The sequence below is a fragment of the Lolium rigidum genome, chromosome 4 (genome assembly GCF_022539505.1).
Source record: "Lolium rigidum isolate FL_2022 chromosome 4, APGP_CSIRO_Lrig_0.1, whole genome shotgun sequence".
Classification (NCBI taxonomy): Eukaryota; Viridiplantae; Streptophyta; class Magnoliopsida; order Poales; family Poaceae; genus Lolium; species Lolium rigidum.
Window position 1 is genome coordinate 147,084,999 of NC_061511.1, and position 23,076 is coordinate 147,108,074.

Sequence of the window (23,076 nt, forward strand, 5' to 3'; positions counted from 1 at the left end):
AGTTTTATCCATGCTGGTGGCTGGATCCATGCCCACCTTGCACCATGTTCTGCAAAGCAAAACATCTTCTTCGGCGGTGTAGTTGGCCGACCTTCCCCTTTTTCTGCAAAGTAATTGCAAGCAACATTCATATATGACATGTATGTCTCAATCACATTGAAATGTTTCTATCAATTGCTACTCATCTATCCCATATACAACTACAAGTAAAAGTATTTTGATTTATACCTTGCGGTCACTTTCTCGGGCAGGTCGGGCGCATACGATCCCGGTCCGACGGACCCCTGTGGCGGTGGCGCTTGCGCAGCTGTTCCGATCGCCGCGTTCAGCCGCGGCGTGACGAACAGGTTCCGCACTAGCCCGGCGCTAGGGTTTTCCATCGCCGAGGCGAGGAAGCATGAGGCCGACGGAATGGAACCATCGGTGTCGGCGGCAGCGAGATTTGGTGCAGGAGGGATGAAGCGGCTGTCTATCGCAGGTAAATTGCTGGCACCGATGCGAGAGGAGGCGAAATCAAGAGCGCGGGAGGGGAACTGGAACAGTGGTTGGCTTTCACGCGTTGTCTCTTCTTTTACCGTGCGTGGTGCCGCGTGTAGAGCCGCAATATCTCGCACGTTGAAAACTATTTACCGCGCACACTATTATTCAGCGTTTGTTCGAGCGCTTATTGGCGATGCCCGCATACAAAAAAAATGTCGGGTTTACAGCGCGGGCGTGATTTAGCGCGTATGTTGGAGATCCTCTTAGGTTCCTATATCTAAAATTTGGCTCAAACAATATATCAAACATGTGTGATGTAGTGCAAATATGTAGACAAACATTGATTAAAACAATAGATAGTTCATAGATGATGGCTGTGAAATACGCCACTTTTTCTCGAGTTTAAACCCTTAGCTAAGTCAAGAAATTGACTTAGTTCACCTCTCAACCTGCCACTAATGACTAATTAATGCAAAAATGTGTAATCTCTTCTATTTTTGGATGATGTGCGGGAAATCACGTCAGAATGAAAAATGAACATGCAATTACTGAAGAAAATCGCGTCAGGAGCATGGCACAGTCGACTACGCTCGAAGAGGTGGTTCCAGGGCCTTTAATGGGCATTGGTACGGGCAAGCCCCGCCCATACTGTGCGCCCGTACCGTGTGCCGCTGCATTCCCGAGGTCAAACCCTATAAGTTTCATGAAGGGACCGATGCTAAAAAGAGAGCCATTCGTCGCCAAACAGAGCTGCCACCCATCGGATCCATCTGCACCACACCGGAGGAGATCCACGACCATAGTCCATCCATCCCATCTTCCATCCATGTCCATAGCCATCACCATTGTAATATAGATCTCCTTGAGAATTGGCGACCATTGTAAGAATATTGTGATTTCAATCTAAGTATTTTGCACAATAATTTCTATCTTTGAATCTGGTCTTGATATTATGTGTGAGTAGTCCTCACAGGATGCGGGTTGGGATGAATCCTCGCAGCGTTTATATGCATCTAATCTTATTATATGTTTAAGGATTGAATATGAGTTTTGCAATCTTGTATCATTATCTCTTTGCCTCGTCCCAGTGATCTGCAGGTATCCATATCATTCTATTCGATCAAGGGAAGTGGTAGGATGAGTGGAGAACGGTGTGCTACCGCGAAACCTCAGTGACAAAAAGGGGAAAGTAATGGTACATGTTTAGTGATTCATTCGGATTATGGCACAATCATCCAGCTTAAGGCTTTGATCTGTATTAATTTACATAATAACTATTGTTGCATGCGACTATAAGTACAGTGGTTGGACCATTAGGCTCTTGTCACATCTGGCTTTAGGGGCAAGAGTATTTTTGGATGTGCTACTCACAAATCTATTATCTCTATTTTATTTGTTACACATACGTGCTTCAATTATATATATGTATGCATAGCTGCAGCTGAAACCTTAACCCTGGCATATTTTCATCAGTCAATCTATGAAGTTATCAAGGATCTTCTGAGGAATTGGTCTCTTCTATTCTAGGAATTCTAATGTTTTTGGATCTTTTGCTTCTTGCAATTCTATCTATTTGCACTCTTTTCCTCTTTGGAACTCTACCGATTGCTTGCCAATCTTTTGTGAGAGATTCTACTCCTTGTCGGTCTTTGCCTTACAATTCTATTGGGTTGGTGTATCGGGCCAACGAAGAACAACCGGTTGTGTGTGTGTGTGTTGCGTTTGTATCCTCGATCCCCTCCGCTTTCCACCCGTGTTCTTCGTGTTCCTCACCCCCGTCCCCAAATTCGTGAAGATCGGGCCTCCCCTAGGGTTCAACCCTTATCATATGGTATCAAGAGCTCCTTGGTTGCCACGGATTTGACCCCGATATCCCCCAAAAAAGTTCTTGAGAAAATTTCAAAAATCCCAAAAATAGCCCCAAATTGGCCTTGGTTGGATCTCGCGATTTGTTGAGTTCTTGGTGGTTTTGTTCCAATAGAACCTTGTCCTTGGTGTTGATCTACAACTCCCCCACCTTCCCACAGCTTTTAGTGCTAAATTTTCCACGAATTCAAATGATTTTGGACCGGATTTCCGCCCAAATTGACGAACAGCCCGCAGATCTGTTGAGACCGGAAGTTTCGCCCGGCAGGACCGGAAGTTCCGCCCGGACCGGAAGTACCACCCCCAGACACCGGAAGTTCCGCCCGTCCGAAATTTTGACAGCTAACTTCGTTTTTCGTTTTGGTACTGCCTTTTTGTGTTTGGACTTCGGTTTTGAGTGCCACTTTAGCTACCACAAGCTTCCGCAACATCGACAACAACGACGGCACCCCGAGGATCCAAGCGGTTCATTTGACACTTTCCACCGCCATCGCAAGTTCGAGATCATCGTCGACCACCATCATCCAGTGGTATAACTTTCCCTTTAACTTGTAGCCATAGCTTCCTTTGCGTACCTTTCCCATCGAGAGTGGTTTTCTAGTGTTGTGAAGCATTGCGCAAGCATCCCGACCGTGAGGGTGTGCGTGTGTGAGCAAAGCTATGAAGCAAGCTTGTTGTGAAAATATAAGCAAAAGAAGTGTGACATATTTACATAGATAGTAGTATCTCAGGGTGGGCATAAAAACCGTGAAACCGAAAACCGAACCGAAATCGAAACCGAACTAACCGAAATCTCGGTTTTTTTCATTAACCGCTATTTTTTCGGTTTCCATTTATACTAACCGAATTAAATTTGGTAGAATTCGGTTTTTAGCCCCACCAACCGAACAAGACCGAATAGACCGAATTGAGTAACCTACCATCAATTTGTGCATAAACCGATCATTCCATAGAAGCCCAATTGCGTTTGATGTTCCAAAAATTGTTCATTCAATATATGACTTTGGTCTTTGATGTACTAGCTTTTTCTGAATATAGGGTGAAGCCTGCATAATAGAACACGTCGCTCGAAGTCTTAGCTATCCCGTTTAATCACTCACGAGTGATGCACATGTACCACGAGTGCCGCAGCCTACCAAATAGCATCCCTCCACGATTGGTGCTCATTTGTCGATTTCTTGCGCAGTTGATGCTTTTTGTGTTGATATGTCAATCACTATTTGCTTTCTTCGGTGATGCCTACTATTTTTTCAAGTGAGTAGGTTCATTCGGTGTTAACCGAAAACCGAACCGAATTTGTCGGTTAACCGAATCTTCGGTTTCCTAAATTTTCATGCCAATTTCGGTTACCATTTTTTAAAACCGAATTTGTTCAAAAACCGCAAAAACCGAACCGAAATTTCGGTTAAAACCGAATGCCCACCCTGAGTAGTATCCTTACATAGTGAGAAAAAGAAAGAAAACTACAAAAAGAAAAAAAAGTGTGTGAGTGACACATATATACAAAAGAGTCCAAAGCTTATAAGCAAAAGAGAGAAACGAGAAGAGAGGCGTCTTGCGCAAATCTTGTTGCTTCTCAATTTTGCAACCAAGCCACAGTCTCTCTTGTGTTAGCGTGACACCGAGCTAGTAGTCTTCGTTAGCACCAATTTTGTTCATGCTCATTTTCCTTGGTCGCGCTAACCCCATTTTGTCCCGTGCGTGTGTTCCACATTGTGTATGCCTTCTGTGATCACCGCTTTTGACTTGTGACCTTTGGATCTTACCCACTTTTGACAACATACATTTTGTTTGGTTCTTCCATTTGGCTTTCCACACCCATACCTAACACCATATAGAGTTCTTAGCATTTTGCGTGTGTTTTTACGTGTGTAACCGGTTGTTCCTCACCTTGACACACCTTTCCAATTTTGTTGTGATTCTTTGACTTACTTGTGAGTTTTCCTCTAACCCCCAACAACATAGTTCTTGTTTAAGTTTGTAACCATGTCTAGTGGAGAGGGGAACCAATTTCCGATGACACGGCACCAACATTGGATAGCTACTCAAACCGTCAACAAGAGTATCCATGACCTCACGGCAAGGATGGACGAGACCGTCTTACACTATGAAGAACGAGCTTGAGTGCAAAGAAGAGACCTCAATGTCCAAGTGCAAGACCTCCATGAGAATATTGATGCACAAGGCCACGATTTGAAGGCTACACTCGCTACTCAAGGTCAACCAAACATGGCGAGCATGAGAAGACAAGAAGAAAGGCTGGCATGCCTTGAACAAGCTATCGCCAACATCGCCAACAACCGAAGCCAACACTCAAGGTCATCGCGCTCATAGTTCAAGGCATCGAGATCCGTCTCCATCTCATCATGCCTCTAATGAAGACCCACACCACCATAATGTGGATGCTCAAGTACTTCAACAACAAGCTCAAGATGCGGAGCAAGCACGTGTTCAACTTGAACAAGAGAGGCTACAACAAGAAAACCGTGAAGCTCAATTCCAAGAAGAATAACAGTGTCTTTGTCATGATCAAGATCTCCTTCGTGCACATGAGCAAGAACGTCTTCGCCATGAGAAAGAGGCACGTGAACAACAAGAGCAACCTCGTCAAGCTCAAGTGGTCAATGCTCAAAGGCAACCAAAAAATGACGCCGAACAAGAAGTGAATCAAGAACGCCAAATCATCAATATTGATGCTCCTAAAGATAATGGCGCAAGAATGAACAACATGGACAATAGAAGACACAATCCTTTCAATCATCGAGCTCGTCAAGGACCAAATGCCCATCAAGGTGAAGCAATTCACCACAATGAAGACGAATCCCCAAGTGAAGCTAGTGTGATGCCACACCCTCAGCCACCACATGGAAGGCGTCCTCCTCATCCAAATCTCCGCAATGAAGATGAGAATCATCATCAACAACCTCGCAACCATAATGAGGATCAAGAGGATGCAAGACCACTACATCGACGCAATGTCCGTGATGAGTAATAAATCTTTGGGAAGCTAAAGTTCACCATGCCCAAGTTCCAAGGAGAAGAAGACCCCAAAGCATACTTATCATGGGTCCGCAAAGTAGACAAGATCTTCCGCATTCACAACTACTCCAATGCCAAGAAAGTGGCCATGGCATCTTTAGAGTTTGAAGATTATGCAAGTGTATGGTGGGATGAACTCAATGACAAACGTGAAGCCAACCTTCTTGAACCCATTGACACATGGGAAGAGATGAAAGACATGATGAACACTCGCTTTGTGCCCTCTCACCACAAACGTGACCTCTTCAACAAGCTCACCCAACTCAAGCAAAGTTTCAAGTCCGTTGAGGAATACTACAATGAGATGCACATAACCATGATGAGTGCTAATGTGGATGAACGAGAAGAACAAACAATGGCAAGGTTCTTGAATGGATTGAACATCCCCGTCAAGAGGATAGTGGAATTCTTGCCTTACACGAACATGGTTGAGTTACTTCATCAAGCTACAAGGGCCGAGCGCCAAGTGCGAGAAGACTTAGCAAGTGCAAAGTCAAAGACATTCTTCGCCGCAAGAAATGCAAAAAATGCTTCCTCAAGCACAAAGAATACAAGTGCTAGGGCCTCCAAGGATCCTCCCAAGCAAACAAGAAGTGCCATCAAGACAACAAGCTTCAAGCCGGAGCAATCAACTATGTCCTCCAAAGCTTCCACGGGATCTAGTAACATCACTTGCTTCAAGTGTGGTGCCCAAGGACATAAATCCTTTGAATGCAAGAACACAAGATTTATGATAACTCACGATGATGGAGATGTGGAGTACTTAAGTGAAGGTGAATATGAAGCTTTAGTGCAAGCCGCAACCAATCTTGAAGATGATGCATTGGAAGATCAAGAGCAAATCCTATGTGTGCATGATGCAAGCCCATCACTTGTGGTGACCAAAGTCTTGACAACCTATGCACTCCCCAATGAAGACCAAAGATGCAACATCTTCCAAACAAGAGCCGGAATCAATGGCAAGTCAATCAAGGTCATCATCGATGGAGGTAGTTGCCACAACCTTGCAAGCACCGAACTATGCTCCAAGCTCAACCTCCCACTCCGGAAATATCCCCATCCTTACCATGTACCATGGCTAAGTGACAACGAAAATGTGAAGATCCAACACACCGTCACAATATCCTTCAAGATCGGCGCATATGAAGACACCGTTGAGTGTGATGTAGTACCTATGACGGTGTGCCACATGCTACTTGGTCGCCCTTGGCAATATGGAAAGAAATCAAACCATGATGGTTACACAAATGCCTATAGCTTCAAGGTTGACGACAAGCCCTTCATCCTACGCCCAATGACTCCTAGCCAAATAATTGCGGACAATGCAAAGGCTTTAGCAAGGGCTAAGTAAGCTACTACCAATAGTGAGATGAGAGGTGAGAGAGTGATCCACCAAAAAGAGAGTGAGCTCCACAAGCTATATGTGAGCGAGATGAAGAGTGTCCTCATAGCCACCAAGAGTGAGATGAGAGAAGTGCACCACAACCCATCCACAAAATTGCACTATGTGCTCATTTGCAAGGGGCCACCCTCGGAAACTAACGACTTAACAACACTTTCTTCGTCTTTGTTGTCTTTTTTGAAGGAGTCTCAAGATGTCTTCCTCAACAAGCTTCCGCTAGGACTACCACCTCTTCAAGGCATAGGGAACCACATCGACCTCATGCTAGGCGCCACACTACCAAAATGTACCTCTTACCGCACCAAACCCGACGACCAAGAGGAAATGCTACATCAAACTCATGATCGTCAAGCACATGAGTATGTTTATGAAAACCTTAGCCCACGTGTGGTTCCGACAATTCTTGTCATGCCTTTGGGTTGTTCCATCGTCACTCTTTTTGCGTCTTATGCAACATATCTTGAAACATCTTGTTGGCAAGAGTGTTATTGTATGCCTTGATGATACCCTCATGTGTTCCAAGAATCTCAAGGACCATATTATACATGTGAGAGAAGCCTTGTGCATCTTATGCCCATTTGCACACAAAAAGTTGATTTCCTTTGGATTTGCGGTTTCCTCTATTGGCATTGAAGTGGATTTTTCGAAAGTTGAGGATATACATAAGTGGCCCACGCCAACCACAATTTCTCAAGCTTGAAGTTTCCACGACCTTGCCGTGTTCCGTACTCGCTTTATGAAAAACATTAGCAACATTACTTGCCTCTTGAATGTTCCGTTTGTTTGGGACAACGGTACACAACACGCTTTTCATGACTTGCAAATGAGACTTCCCTATACACCACTCCTTGTCCTACAAAAGGTTGACTACACCGACACAATTTTTGTTCCCATTTTTTCCAAGTGTTCCATTGAAAAAGAATTTGTTGATTTCCATTTGCATGATGGTTTCTTGTCCAAGGCAAATAAAATTGGCATACCCGATTCTTCTATGCGAAAGTTGCTTTTACCCAAGTTCTTGTTCGGAAGCGACAACCCACCTCCAATTCTTCATGAGAGAACCAACATGGACTTCGGAAAGTGCGCCATCACTGTGAAGAAACTACATGAAGACACAAGAGCCATCATACAAGAACATGTACTTCGCCAAGCTACCCGCCTCAATGCCAAGAAGAAAGGACAAGACAAGACACTTACCATGCTCTTGTTATCACCAGATTTTGGCCAAATCAGGAGATGGGCCGCGATGGAGATGGGCTTGGAGGATATACACGTGGGGTGTCTCTGAATCGGCCTTGTACGAGAGTTGGGGCTAGATGGCCCGTGTATCTGTATATTATGGTAGATTTAGTTAGAATTAAGAGATAGAGTTTAGCTCGTACACGATTGGGTTTATTCCCAAGTTAGAGAGTCTACGGACTATAAATATGTATCTAGGGTTATTGAGAAAGGAGGACGACCACGTTCACAACAAATCAATCTAGGCGCATCGCCACCCCTTGTTTCGAGGGTTTCTCCCGGGTAAGCAACATGCTGCCTAGATCGCATCTTGCGATCTAGGCGATATCGATTTATTCGTTATTGGTGTTGCTCGTGCTGAAGCCTTTTTGATGGCGAGCAACACCCTTATCTTAGGTGTTTTGGGGTTGATGACAATGCTTTCACGATGTACTTGTTTAGCTACGCTACCCCTCGATATCTAGCTGTCCTTACACCTATTTTAGGTGTAAGGGCAGCATCTTGCTTGTTCGTTATTTAGTAGATCTAATCCGTTATAGTTGCTCCTTGTTCTTCAAGGATTGGTTTGATATCCGTATGGTTAGGCCTTATAAACGGGTTGAAGGATCCGGTAGTGCGTAAGGTGTGGTTTATCAAGCTCTAGAGGGATTGTTCCGGGGATCAACTTCACGTTGGTTTTTAGGCCTCTTTAGGGCTGGTTTTCCATCATCTTACGTGTCTGCTAGGCTCAATTACGCATAGGATGTTCCGATTATACGGTGAAAACCCTAGACTATCGTAGATTAGTTTAGCTTGATATTGATAAAGCATGATCCCCATGTCCTTATAAATCTAACATGAACCATGGGGCAATCGGCTCTTGGAGCCGATCCACAGAACAACTTAAGAGCCGATCGGGGCTCGTATTTAATGTTTACGTGTTTGCCATGCAGGAAACTAGTCGAAGCAATCCATCACCTTCCCCGACCAGGTATAGGTCAGGTGGCACGCCCTCGTAAGCACCGGGACGTGTGCCGGAAGGCATTGCGGGCCGTCGCCCGAGGGACCAGGGTCAACCGCAATCCTGGGAGCCTCCCGGCTCTACTGTGTTGCCCGTCGCTGCTCGCCGGTGGGTTTCTGACCGCAACACATTCTGGCACGCCCGGTGGGACACTCTGCAACAACATCGACGTCTACAGCAACCATGTCAAAAGCTGCGGAGGAGGTGGTTGGCGAACCGGTCACGTACGCAGATCTGCCAGAAGAGCAGAAGAAGAAGTATGATGAGATGAAAGCCATCTTGGAAGCCGATCTCATCGGCTCCTTCGTGAGGACCCGTTCACATGGCGTAAGGTGGAAGGGGTTCTCCCCTGAGGGTGTTCTTGACGGAGTGGACCTGTCCACCCCTTCGGAGGAACGTACCAGAGCTCTGCGCCAGGAAATCAATTACATGGCGGCTCATTCTCTACACCGCTATTCTGAAAGCCTGGTGAATACTCTAGAGCGCGTCGCGGTCCGTGTGGTGCAGGAAATCATGAAGCATCAGTACTCCCCGTCAGGACCTACCCTAGGGACTCACCAGGGAGAAGTACCGCTCCAGATCAGACCGCCGCTACCATTCGCGCTTGCAGCACCAGAGCCGCCGGGTTCACCGGCGTACGTTGTCTACAAGGTTGGAGGCGATCCTAGCGATTGCCAGTTCCTATATGAGCCGCCTAAGGAGATCCCACATGGATACGTGTGCACATACGTGCCGGACTGCAATGCCTTGGCGCGCACCAGCCAGATTGCACCAACAGGGGTTTCTGGAGTAGATGCTGACAAACAAGCATGGCTGGCTAAATATGCTACTGGAACGAGTCATGAAGGCTCGGTCCCTACAGCTAATACCATGGAACAGATCAGCACCATCTTGAGAGACCAGTTCGGCATCCTGCCGAAGAGGAAGACAATCGGCTATTCCAACCCGTACCCCGACGAGTATGATCTGATCCCGCTGCCACCCAAGTATCGGCTCCCTGAATTCTCAAAATTCAATGGAGCAGAAGGATCTAGCTCAATAGAGCACGTAAGCCGATATTTGGCGCAGCTGGGCATGATTTCAGCGTCAGACCAGTTACGTGTGAGGTTTTTCGCACAATCTCTCACGGGATCAGCCTTTGGTTGGTACACGTCGTTGCCACCAAACTCAGTCCGGACTTGGAAGCAAATGGAGGAGCAGTTTCACGTGCAATATCACTCAGAAGCTACCGAGGCCGGCATTGCCGATCTAACACAGGTGCGGCAGAAGCGGGGAGAAACAGTATCTGAATACATCCAACGTTTCAGGACTGTCAGGAACCGATGTTATTCGGTTCGTTTATCTGAGAAGGAAGCAATCGATCTGGCGAGCATCGGGCCTCGCAACGCCGATCAAGGATCTGACTTCCCAAGCAGAGTACGGTTCATTATCGCACATGGTGCGTAAACTCACGTCGTATGAGCAGCGGCACCTCGAATTGTACCAAGACAAGTTCAAGCGTCCGATAGGCCTGGTTGAGATGGAAGAAGTCGAAGATCCTGCACCGGACCTAGAGGTGGCTGTAGCTGAGTGGACTCGGGGGCAAACCCCGTGTCCCGCAAGTGGGTAAAACCACAAGGGCCTCCAAGAGGGTTTGACTTCGATTTGAGCAAGGCTGAGCAGATTTTCGATCTTTTGCTTAAGGAAAAACAGCTGAAGTTACCCGAAGGCCGTAAAATCCCTACAAGCACAAGAAATGAACGGGAGGCCGTACCGCAAATGGCATCACTCGTTCACCCATACCACCAATGACCGCAAGGTGTTTCGTCAGCGAGATCCAAGTGGCGATAGAACAAGGCCGATTGCTCTTCGGACAGTTTGCCATGAAAGTGGACACCCATCCGTTCCCTGGCGTCAACATGGTGGAACCGAACCACTCCGCGAGGCGTCGACTGGATTTCTCGTTTAATGTCAACATGGCAGGACCTGTACGCCACCATGGCAAGGATAAGGAGGAAAGCAGTCACTCCCGCGGAAAGGAAAAGGAGGAGGCCGATCCACGCGACCGGCCCCGATATGATGACAAGCGGTACCTCACCAAGGAACAAGTGAGAAGCGTGCGATACCAAAAGCCACTTTCCACGCACCTCCTCAACAAATATGAATATCAGTATGACCGACGTCGGCAGTACGACAGAAACGACGAGAGATCCAACCGGTCCGATGAAGATAAAGGAAGGTACCGTCGGCACGACAGAGACGACGAAGGACGCGAGCACCGCGTTAAGGAGAGGTCAAGGGAGCAGGAAGACATGGATAGACACTGGGACTGTCCCTTCTTTAAACACTGCTGGGACTCGGGGATGAGCCGATTGCCTACAATCGACAACCGCCCGGAGTGTAGACGCCGGAAGAAGGATGCGAGGAGAAGTTTCGGTTTTCAAGCGTCTAGGACCTCTCCCGCCACAGAACAAACATGCTCGAGTCCTCTCAAGATGAAGACTTTGAGGAGTCGAAGATGAAGAAGAGGATAGGTACCACCGGCCAAGGTGGTGCCCCGATGGACTCAGCCACTCCCAAAAGCGTAGGGTTCGGCGGCTACGCAGCTTGGAGCAAGCCGAAGCACGATACTTGCACACGTTGAGGAAAGCGCGGCCCGATCCGGCCGTGAAAATTCAGCGAGACTTTGGACGAAGAGACTCGTCCACCAAAGAAAGTTTGGCGTCCCAAGCAAGAAAAAGCCGATGTGGGTACATCGGCTGGCACAAACATGGTGTTCTTCCTTCCATCAGAGTTTCGTTCCCCAGGAACTGAAGAAGTGCCGATAGCACAGTTTGACTGCGGTCCACAGCCCGTCATCTTTGAAAAACCACGGGAGAAGGGCTACAAGCATATGAAGGCTCTGTACCTAAAGGGTTATATCAATGGGCAGCCCGTCGGCAGGATGTTGGTTGATACGGGAGCAGCGGTCAATATAATGCCATATTCCATGCTACGGCGTTTGGGACGCTCCAGTGCCGATCTGATCAAGACCAACATCACACTAAACGACTTCAACGGCCAAGCATCAGGGACGCAAGGTGTCCTAAACGTGGATCTAACCATAGGCCGAAAGACGATCCCAACGACATTCTTCATCGTCGACAGCAAGAGCACCTACGCTGCCCTGCTAGGAAGGGATTGGATTCACGCCAACTGCTGCATTCCATCTACAATGCACCAATGCCTGATACAGTGGGATGGAGACGACGTAGAAGTCGTACATGCGGATGACTCGATCGACGTCTCGATAGCCGGCATGAACATTTGGGATTCGGAAGACCAAGAACCGCTCTCTGGAATCAGTTTGGACGGCTGTGATCGCATCGAGGTGACAAAAAACGGGGTGAGGCTGGTCTTATCCACCGGCCTGATAGAGTAGCAAGAGCAACATCCATCGACATACGTGGCAAGGCCGATCCCTGCGATCGGCCCCAAAAAGTAAAAAGCAAGGGTCTCACTGCAAACATGTCACGTAGTCGTGATAGGGAGGCTTCCTCCTGTAAGGGAGCACATACAAGTTGTGAACCTTCATTGAGCAATTCAATCAACATGGAGGCCGATTCCAGCAATCGGCCAAAATTATCCTCGCCATATGTTCTGCCTGTGTTCAACGTCGATCTAACAGGCGACGGAAAGCTAGGATATGGGTTTACGTCAGCTGATGAGCTAGAAGAGATCGACATTGGTCCTGGGGATAAGCCACGACCAACATTTATCAGCAAAAAGTTAGATCCGCATCTGAGGGGCCTGATGATAGCTTTATTGAAAGAATACCCAGATTGTTTCGCCTGGGATTATACAGAGATGCATGGGCTAGACAGGAGCATCATTGAGCATCGGCTACCTCTCAAGAAAGGATTTCGGCCGTTCCAGCAACGAGCACGGCAGATGAAGGCCGAAATTCTAGAAGAAGTTAAGAAGGAGATTGAGAAGATGTTGAGCGCCGGGTTCATCAGGCCATGCAGGTATGCTGAGTGGATATCTAGTATCGTACCTGTGGAGAAGAAGGACGGCCGATGGCGCGTCGCCATAGATTTTCGCGATCTCAACAGAGCCACTCCGAAGGATGAGTACCCTATGCCGGTAGCTGAAACGTTGATCAATGCAGCGGCCGGTCATAAGGTTTTAAGCTTCATTGATGGCAATGCCGGTTACAACCAGATTTTCATGGCTCCAGAAGATATACATAAGACGGCCTTCAGAGTCCCAGGTTCGGTGGGCTTGTTCGAGTATGTGGTCATGACATTTGGGTTGAAGAATGCCGGTGCAACGTACCAACGAGCCATGAATTACATCTTTCATGATCTGATCGGCAAGTTGGTAGAGATCTACATTGATGACGTGGTGGTCAAGTCTGTCTCAGTGGAAGGACATCTGGAGGATTTGCGACGCATCTTGGACCGAACTAGAAAGTTCGGACTTAGAATGAATCCAAAGAAGTGTGCCTTTGGTGTGACGGCCGGTCAATTCCTGGGCTTCCTAGTTCATGAACGTGGAATTGAGATTGGCCTGAAAAGTCAAGAGGCAGTGCGAACAATGAAGCCACCGACGACCAAGAAGGAACTCCAAAGTCTCATCGGCAAAATCAATTTCGTCAGAAGGTTCATCTCTAATCTGTCAGGACGAATTGAGCCGTTCATGGGATTAGTAAAAATCAAACCTGATGAGGAGTTTCACTGGGGGGCAGAGCAACAGCGAGCGTTTGACGAGATTAAAGAGTATCTAACGAAGCCGCCCGTGTTGGTTCCGCCCCAGCAAGATAGGCCATTCTATATTTACTCGTCGATAGCCGATACTTCTATCGCCTCAGTGGTAGTGCAAATCTATGATGGCATGGAAAGAGTTGCTTTCTACCTCAGCAGAAGGATGTTGGATGCAGAGACGAGGTACCCGGAGATCGAGAAGTTGTGCCTCTGCCTATTTTTTACCTGCACCAAGCTCCGGCACATCTTTCTGACGGCAGAAATCATCATCATTTGCAAATCAGACGTCATCAAGCACATGCTGTCGGCTCCTGTTTTGAAAGGCCGACTCGGTAAATGGATGTTCGCGTTATCGGAATTGGATCTCCGATATCAACCTGCGAAAGCAGTCAAAGGACAGGCCTTGGCCGATCTAATCGCCGAACGAATCAACACTAATATAGCAGCACTGTCTATACGTGCATGGGCCATGTTCTTCGATGGGTCAGTTTGCGATGATGGTTGCGGCGTCGGCATCCTACTCGTGTCGCCCCGGGGGGCAACCTACACCTTCTCCATCAGGCTATCTACCCCTTGCACCAATAATGTTGCTGAGTATGAAGCAGTACGTAAGAAGATGGAGTTGCTAATTGAAGCCGGGGCAGAAGCAGTGGAACTCTTTGGAGACTCAAAGTTGGTGATCTCCCAGCTCACGGAAGAATACAAGTGTGAGAGCGAGTCGCTCTTCCCATTATGGATCCATTGCCACGAGTTGATGACACAGTTTAGGTACATAAACTTCAACTGGGTCCCGAGGTCGCAGAATACGGAGGCAAACGATCTCGCACAGATGGCGTCAGGCTATAAGGAAACAGTGGAAGGAGCCGATGTCCAGATACATTTCATGGAGCCAGATGATTGGAGAGCCGATATCTTCAATTACTTGAAAGATCCGGCTCGGGGGGCACCTAAACGGATAAGGTACAAAGCCATGAAGTATGTCCCGATTGGAGATGACATGTTCTATAGGACCTTGGAAGGAGTACTCCTCAAATGTTTGGGAACAGCCGAGGCAAATCGGCTCTTACACGAGGTACATGAAGGCGCCTGTCGAACTCATCAATCGGCTCATAAGATGAAGTGGTTGATCAGGCGATCAGGGTTTTATTGGCCCACCATGCTTGAGGACTATTTCAATTACTATAAAGGGTGTCAAGCATGTCAGAAGTTTGGGAGCATTCAGATGGTACCCGCATCAGCAATGAACCCTATCATCAAGCCTTGGCCGTTTCGAGGATGGGGCATGGACATGATCGGCAAAATCCATCCTGCATCAAGCAAAGGCCACGAGTGGATCCTGACCATTACAGATTATTTCACTAAATGGGTGGAGGCCGTCCCTATGAAGTCTGTGGCATCGAAGGACGTTATCAGTTTTGTGAAAGAGCATGTCATCCACAGATTTGGGATTCCCCAGACCATCACGACCGATGGAGGTTCGGTTTTCGTTTCTCGTGAGTTCAGAGATTTCTGCGAGAGCATGGGAATTAAGTTGATCCGATCATCCCCATACTATGCTCAAGCAAATGGGCAGGCTGAAGCATCCAACAAGAGCCTTATCAAGCTGATTAAGAGAAAAATCGACGAATACCCTAGGCGTTGGCACGAGGTTTTGTCGGAGGCTTTATGGGCTTATCGCATGTCATGTCATGGGGCGGTAAAGACCTCGCCGTACCATCTGGTCTATGGACAAGAAGCCGTGTTACCTTGGGAGATCACGGCTGGGTCAAGACGTGTCATGTTTCAGAATGACTTGACAACTGAAGAGTATGCAGCCCTGATGAGTGATAGCGTTGAGGATCTGACGGAACTTAGACTTTGGTCACTTGAGAAAATTAAGGAGAACAAGGCCAAGGTGGCTCGTGCATATAATAAGAAGGTAAAGCCAAAGGAGTTCCACATTGGTGATCTGGTATGGGAAGCTGTATTGCCACTGGGGACTAAGGACAAGGCGTATGGTAAATGGTCTCCAAATTGGCACGGGCCGTACAGGGTTGACCAGGTCCTAAAGGGCAATGCATACATGCTCGAGCAGTTGGATGGTGTGAAGTTCCCAGTGGCCGTCAATGGCCAGCATCTCAAGAAGTATTTCCCAAGTATGTGGGATGATGTGCAGTGAAATACGGGGACCGATTTTAAATCGGCCAGAAATTTTTTTTTCCATCAACTTGAGCAGTGGAATATGGGGGCCGATGTATGGAATCGGCCGGTAAAAAAAATATATGTACGAAGCAACAGGATGCTAAGTACAGCCGATGCACGGACATCAACTTGAGAACAAAACAGCCGATGCACAACCATCGACTTTAGGGGTACAAAGTATCATGATCAGGTATCAAGTTACCGTCTGAATTTGAGGAATGTTTGCTTGACCCTGTCTAATTTGGTAATTGATTTTGGCCTTATGGGCGTTTGATGGTGAAAGACCGATACGCTGCTATCGGTTCTTTGCGCGTTGACTTGCTTTGACAATCGGAAAAATTGGTATGAAGGCAAAACCGACATGGAAACATTTTCTTCATTAATAAAGAGGATTTCTTACAAGGAGGAGCCGATTGCTCAAGAGAAGAAGAACAAAAGAGCCGATTACCACTACTAGTCCTATGCTACTAGTCCTAGCCTAAGGGCCGTCGCTGCCCTTGTCGGCGCTGTCGTGGCTGCCGTCGGCGCTGCTACCGGCGAGCTCCTCGTCGCTGCTGCCGTAGCCCTCGGCAGGGGCCTCTTCCTCGTCGTCGTCGTCGTCGTCATCCGACCCTGCGTGGAAGCGCTTCGCCGGCGGCTCATCGGAGGAGGTGTCATCCTCCTCTTCCTCCTCCTCGTCGGAGGAGGTGAAGTCGTCCCAGGAGAAGCGGTCGTCCTCGCTCTCCGCCTCCTCCTCCCCATCGACGAGGAATTGGAGGTCGTCTTCTCCGTCGGTCAAGGACTTGTCATCCTCGGACCAGACGGAGGAATCGTGATCCTCCTTGTCCCACGTCGTTGGGGCGAGGATGTCGTGCGCCGCCAACAAGCCCCACTCTGGCGTCGGCTCATGAGAAGAAGAGGATAGAGAGGAGAGATCCGATGAGGCAGAGGAGGAGGAGGAGGAAGAAGACATGGCTACAGAGGAAGGGGGTTTTTTGCCGATGGCTAGTACGGAGCAAGAGGATGAAGAGGCGAACTGCCCGGCGCGGTTAAATAAAGGGATATGGTGGGGAGTTAATGTTACAACAGTTTCCGAGGAAGTGGTGCCAAAGAACTGTCAAATCGTCCAGAGAAGTTGAAAAGGCAAGGCATCATGATGAAGGATACTGCGGCGGTTCTGCTCTGCCACGACGTGACCCTACGAAGAAAAAACGGAGTGGTTTTGAAATTATCATTGCCAAAACCAGGGGGGCATGTGTTATCACCAGATTTTGGCCAAATCAGGAGATGGGCCGCGATGGAGATGGGCTTGGAGGATATACACGTGGGGTGTCTCTGAATCGGCCTTGTACGAGAGTTGGGGCTAGATGGCCCGTGTATCTGTATATTATGGTAGATTTAGTTAGAATTAAGAGATAGAGTTTAGCTCGTACACGATTGGGTTTATTCCCAAGTTAGAGAGTCTACGGACTATAAATATGTATCTAGGGTTACTGAGAAAGGAGGACGATCACGTTCACAACAAATCAATCTAGGCGCATCGCCACCCCTTGTTTCGAGGATTTCTCCCGGGTAAGCAACATGCTGCCTAGATCGCATCTTGCGATCTAGGCAGTATCAGTTTATTCATTATTGGTGTTGCTCGTGCTGAAGCCTTTTTGATGGCGAGCAACACCCTTATCTTAGGTGTTTTGGGGTTGATGACAATGCTTTCACGATGTACTTGTTTAGCTACGCTACCCCTCGATATCTAGCTGCCCTTACACCTATTTTAGGTGTAAGGGCAGCATCTTGCTTGTTCGTTATTTAGTAGATCTAATCCGTTATAGTTGCTCCTTGTTCTTCAAGGATTTGTTTGATATCCGTATGGTTAGGCCTTATAAACGGGATGAAGGATCCGGTAGTGCGTAAGGTGTGGTTTATCAAGCTCTAGAGGGATTGTTCCAGGGATCAACTTCATGTTGGTTTTTAGGCCTCTTTAGGGTTGGTTTTCCATCATCTTACGTGTCTGCTAGGCTCAATTACGCATAGGATGTTCCGATTATACGGTGAAAACCCTAGACTATCGTAGATTAGTTTAGCTTGATATTGATAAAGCATGATCCCCATGTCCTTATAAATCTAACATGAACCATGGGGCAATCGGCTCTTGGAGCCGATCCACGTAACAACTTAAGAGCCGATCGGGGCTCGTATTTAATGTTTACGTGTTTGCCATGCGAGAAACTAGTCGAAGCAATCCATCACCTTCCTGACCAGGTATAGGTCAGGTGGCACGCCCTCGTAAGCACCAGGACGTGTGCCAGAAGGCATTGCGGGCCGTCGCCCGAGGGACTAGGGTCAACCGCAATCCTGGGAGCCTCCCGGCTCTACTGTGTTGCCCGTCGCTGCTCGCCGGTGGGTTTCTGACCGCAACAGCTCTCCACACACCACCATGACACCAATATGATGAGAGACATCGAGCTTCAATGCATACAACGCCCCATGTGTTTTCAAGCTAAGTCCATTTCCACCCCCTATAACCATGCTCCAACTTTTGATGTGGTAGCTAGAGTCCATCCTTTAGATCAATGCAAGCCATGCTCTAGAACGGTTGATGCTTCACACATGCATACATTGTTGCTTAGGGAGAACATTTGACTACATGGACTACCAACAACCATCGCCACGGACCAAGACATGTGCTTCATGAACTTCAATGGTACGACCCTCAAGACCAAGTACGTCAGCAACATCAAGGATAGGATGCCACGTCAAGGAGATGAAGACAATTTAGAGTCGAGGACGACTCTTTTCCAAGGGGGGGGGGGAGATGATATGGGGTGGCTTTTGGACACCTCCTCCTCAAGACCGACAAGCCCTCCCCGTGGCCCAATGATACGAGCTCAGGCCAAAGCCATACACTAAGAGGTCAATTCGCTCCTTTTCACATATACATTAATTTGATACCTCATTGGATGGCATGCTACTTCATGCTAATACCTTGTGTTCAATCAGGTACATCGAACAAGATACAAGCCACGAGGACCAAGCCAATGGAGAAGGAGAAGAAGAAAACGAAGAAGATGCAACAACGCTCCAGCCGGAACTTCCGCACAGATACCTCCTAGGACTGAAGGAAACGCTGAAGAAGCACAACTGCTCCCACCGGAACTTCCGCCCGACACGACCGGAATTTCCACCCAGATGTTGTCCAAGACTGAAGATGCTCGAGCTGGAGGAGCCACGGCCGGAACTTCCTCCCTCAATGACCGGAACTTCCGCCCGCCGATACTACCGCCCAAGTTCTGCCCCAGTTCCGGAAATGCATCAAAACACCCCGGGATGTTACTGCAAGCAAGGAGGTCGTTTTCGGAACTAGGCCGGAAGTTGGCCGAAAGTACCGCCCCGACCGGAACTTCCTCCCCTTAGGACCGGAACTTCCGCCCTGACCGGAACTTCCTCCCCAGAGGCCGGAACTCCCGCCTGTACGCGTTTCAGCACGAAACTATCTATTTTCAGCTTTGACTTAGCCCTTCGACCCTCCTCCTATAAATAGCCTCGTTGGCTTCGATCTAGAATTATACTTGTTGTGAATTCTATTGGGTTATCGGGTCAACGAAGAACAACTGCTTGTGTGTGTGTGTGTGTGTGTGTGTGTGTGTGTGTGTGTGTGTGTGTGTGTGTTACGATTGTATGCTCGATCCCCTCCGCTTTACTTCTTCGTGTTCCTCACCCCGTCTCTAAATCCGTGAAGATCGGGCCTCCCCTAGGGTTCAACCCTTATTAATAATTCAGTGACCAAGTATTCTATGAAATATAGCCTAGGAGACCCACACGGTGCACACACTCCACCTTTACACACGTGGGACAAGGAGTCTCCGGAGATCACATAAGTAAAGTTCACTTTAATAGCATAACGGCATCTAGATTACAAAGCTCATGGTCACATAAAGATCACACCATGGGAGAGAGAGACAGGCCACATAGCTACCGGTAGAGCCCTCAGCCCCGAGGGAGAACTACTCCCTCCTCATCATAGGAGTCAGCAATGGTGATGGAGATGGCGGTGGAGTCGATGGAGATGGCTCCGGGGGCAATTCCCCGTCCCGGCAGAGTGCCGGAACAGAGACTTCTGTCCCCCGAATCTTGTCTGCGACGGCGGCGGAGCTACATAACTTTCTGTGGGAGGAGGCTGGTATATTTACGGTTTTTGCGTCGAAGGCTTTATATAGGCGGAAGAGTGAGGTCAGTGGGCGCCTGAGGGCCCACACCATGCCTAGGCGCGGGTCAAGGCCAGCCCACGCCTAGGGGTGGTTTGGCCGCCTCGGCGCCCCCTCCGTCTCTGCTTTGGACTCCGTCTTCGCTTCGGTAAAATAGCAACTTCGGCTTTTGTTTCGTCCAATTCTGAGAATATTTCCTGTACAACTTTTCTGAAATACAAAAACAACAGAAAACAGGGAACTGGCACTATGGCATCTTGTCAATAGGTTAGTTCCGGAAAATGCATAAAAGTGCCAAGAAGTGTAAACAAAACATATAGCAACTGGTGTAAATCAAGAATGGAGCATCAAAAATTATAGATACGTTTGCAACATATCACTCGCGACTACCAAGTCTATTCCGATCTTATTCATATCTTACTTCAGGCTGAAAAGCATGATGAGCTACTCGCTAAGAATGGCTCTTAGCGCCCGGTTGGTTCTCAACCTCTACCTGAAGTTCATATGAATGTCGCGAACGGATGAAAGTTCGATGGTGGCTTCAAAGGAAAACCCTCAACTTTCAATGGTAAGCGGAAGCGCAACCGGAACAGGAAACCCAGAAACTCAGACTGTGGGAAAGGCACCGCAAAGTCCAAGTTTGACAAATCTAAGCTTTGCGACAAATGTGGATGCTACACGCACCCCACTGACAAGTGCAAGACCCCAAAGCATCTGGCCATTTTGTACCAGCGATCCCACGGACGCAAAGCACCCCAAGGGAAAAGGTTTGAAGCCAACTTCATCCTTCATCCAGATGGCACCAATGGAGCTAGTTGCTCGCAAGACGTTCCTTCGGGACCTAGCAGCATTACAACCCTCCAAAAGTTAGATGACCCTATGTGAACGGAGAACATGATGATTGAGTATGCCTCAAACGACGTGCTTGGAGACTTTGACTAGATAGTCCCACTATCTCCTTAGTGATCGCTTTATGTATCTATGCCGATGTGTGATGTTGTAATAGAACATAAGTATTGTTGTCACATATATTGTATCAAAACTTTGATATTATATAATAAAGATTGTATTCTATGTATTTAAATAAGGTGTTTCTTATTGAATGTTCTTTATTTTTATATATAGCTCTCTACGGGAACAATCCGATGGAAGAGGAATTATGCCTTGTGGACAGTGCTACCACAAACTCCATACTGAGGGAGTTAAAATATTTCCGGACCATCAAAAAGATGAATGGAGTTATTTTGACTATCGATGGACGCGATACGGTAATTGTTGGCACTGGACGTGCCATATTTACCCTCCCAAATGGTACTCAAGTGATAATTGAGGATGCCTTGTTGTATCCTGATTCTTCACGTACCTTAATCAGTTACCGAGATATCCCTAAAAATGGTTTTCACATTGAAACCCATGAAGACAACAAACAAGAGTATTTACTCTTCACAAAAAATTATGGATATGGCAAGCAAGTTCTTGAAAAAATTCCTTCTATGTCGTCTGGATTGTACTATACATACATCAAGTCCATAGAACATGTTGCTTACAAGGTAATTTTCCAGAATGTTGACGCATTCCAAACCTGGCATGATCGCCTAGGCCATCCCAACATCGGGATGATGAGGAAGATTACTGGCAATTCCATTGGTCACAATTTGCACGAGTCCAAATTTCCTCAATCATCGGATTTTATGTGCACATCATGTGCCACGGGAAAGCTTATTCTGAGGCCTTTGCACCTCAAGATACAAGCTGAACCACTTCTATTTCTTGAACGAATTCAAGGAGACATTTGTGGTCCCATCCAACCATTGTCTGGACTGTTTAGGTATTTCATGGTTCTAATTGATGCATCTACACGATGGTCACATGTGTGCCTTCTTGCCACACGGAATCATGCATTTGCCACGATAATGAGGGAATAATTAAGTTACATGCCCATTATCCAGAAAGTCAAATTAAATCGATTCGCATGGACAATGCTGCAGAATTCTCCTCACGTGCTTTCAATGACTATTGCATGGCCTTGGGGATTAAAGTTCAGCACTCTGTTCCATACGTCCACACTCAAAATGGTTTGGATGAATCCCTTATCGAGAGGATCAAACTCATTGCAAGACCTTTGTTGATGAATTGCAGCTTGCCAACGTCTTGTTGGGGTCATGCAGTTTTACACGCTGCTGACTTAATACAATTGCGACCTACTACATATCACAGTACTTCCCCTCTACAATTGGTACGTGGAAATCCACCTAGCATTTCTCATATGCGTAAGTTTGGATGTGCTACATACATCCCGATCTCACCACCTCAGTGGACATCCATGAGCCCACACAGAAAACTAGGGATCTATGTGGGGTACAAATCGCCGTCGATTATTAAGTAACTGGAACCTCTTACTGGGGACCTATTCACAGCCCGTCACGCAGATTGTATATTTGACGAGGAACATTTCCCGGCATTAGGGGGAGATTTCAAGTACCAGAAAGAATGCCCGAAAATTGATTGGAATGCTCTTGCCATTTCAACCTCCGATTCACGTACCCAAGAGACCGAACTCCAAGTTCGGAAAATCATAAATTTGCAGCATCTTGCAAATAACCTGCCAGATTCATTTACTGATCTAAAATGTGTCACGAAATCCTTGAATCCGGCTAGAAATTCACCCGAAAGAGTGGACGTACCAACTAAAACCACTCAACTGCATGTTCCCACAGAGATGGGGAGTAGTACGGCCTCTGACCAGAATCCTGCTTCTCGCAAGCAGCAAAGGAGAGTGAGGAGAAACTCCTCAAAGTCAGTAAATGCAAGTCAACTCAATGTTGACAAATACCTTATGGGTAGAATACACCCAGTGAAAGGGCAACCTCCACAACCCAGCTCCAGCTTGCACACACTGGCTGGGACATCGAAACACCTAGACTACGCGTATTGGGAAATCACGAAGAGTTATCAACGGTGCAC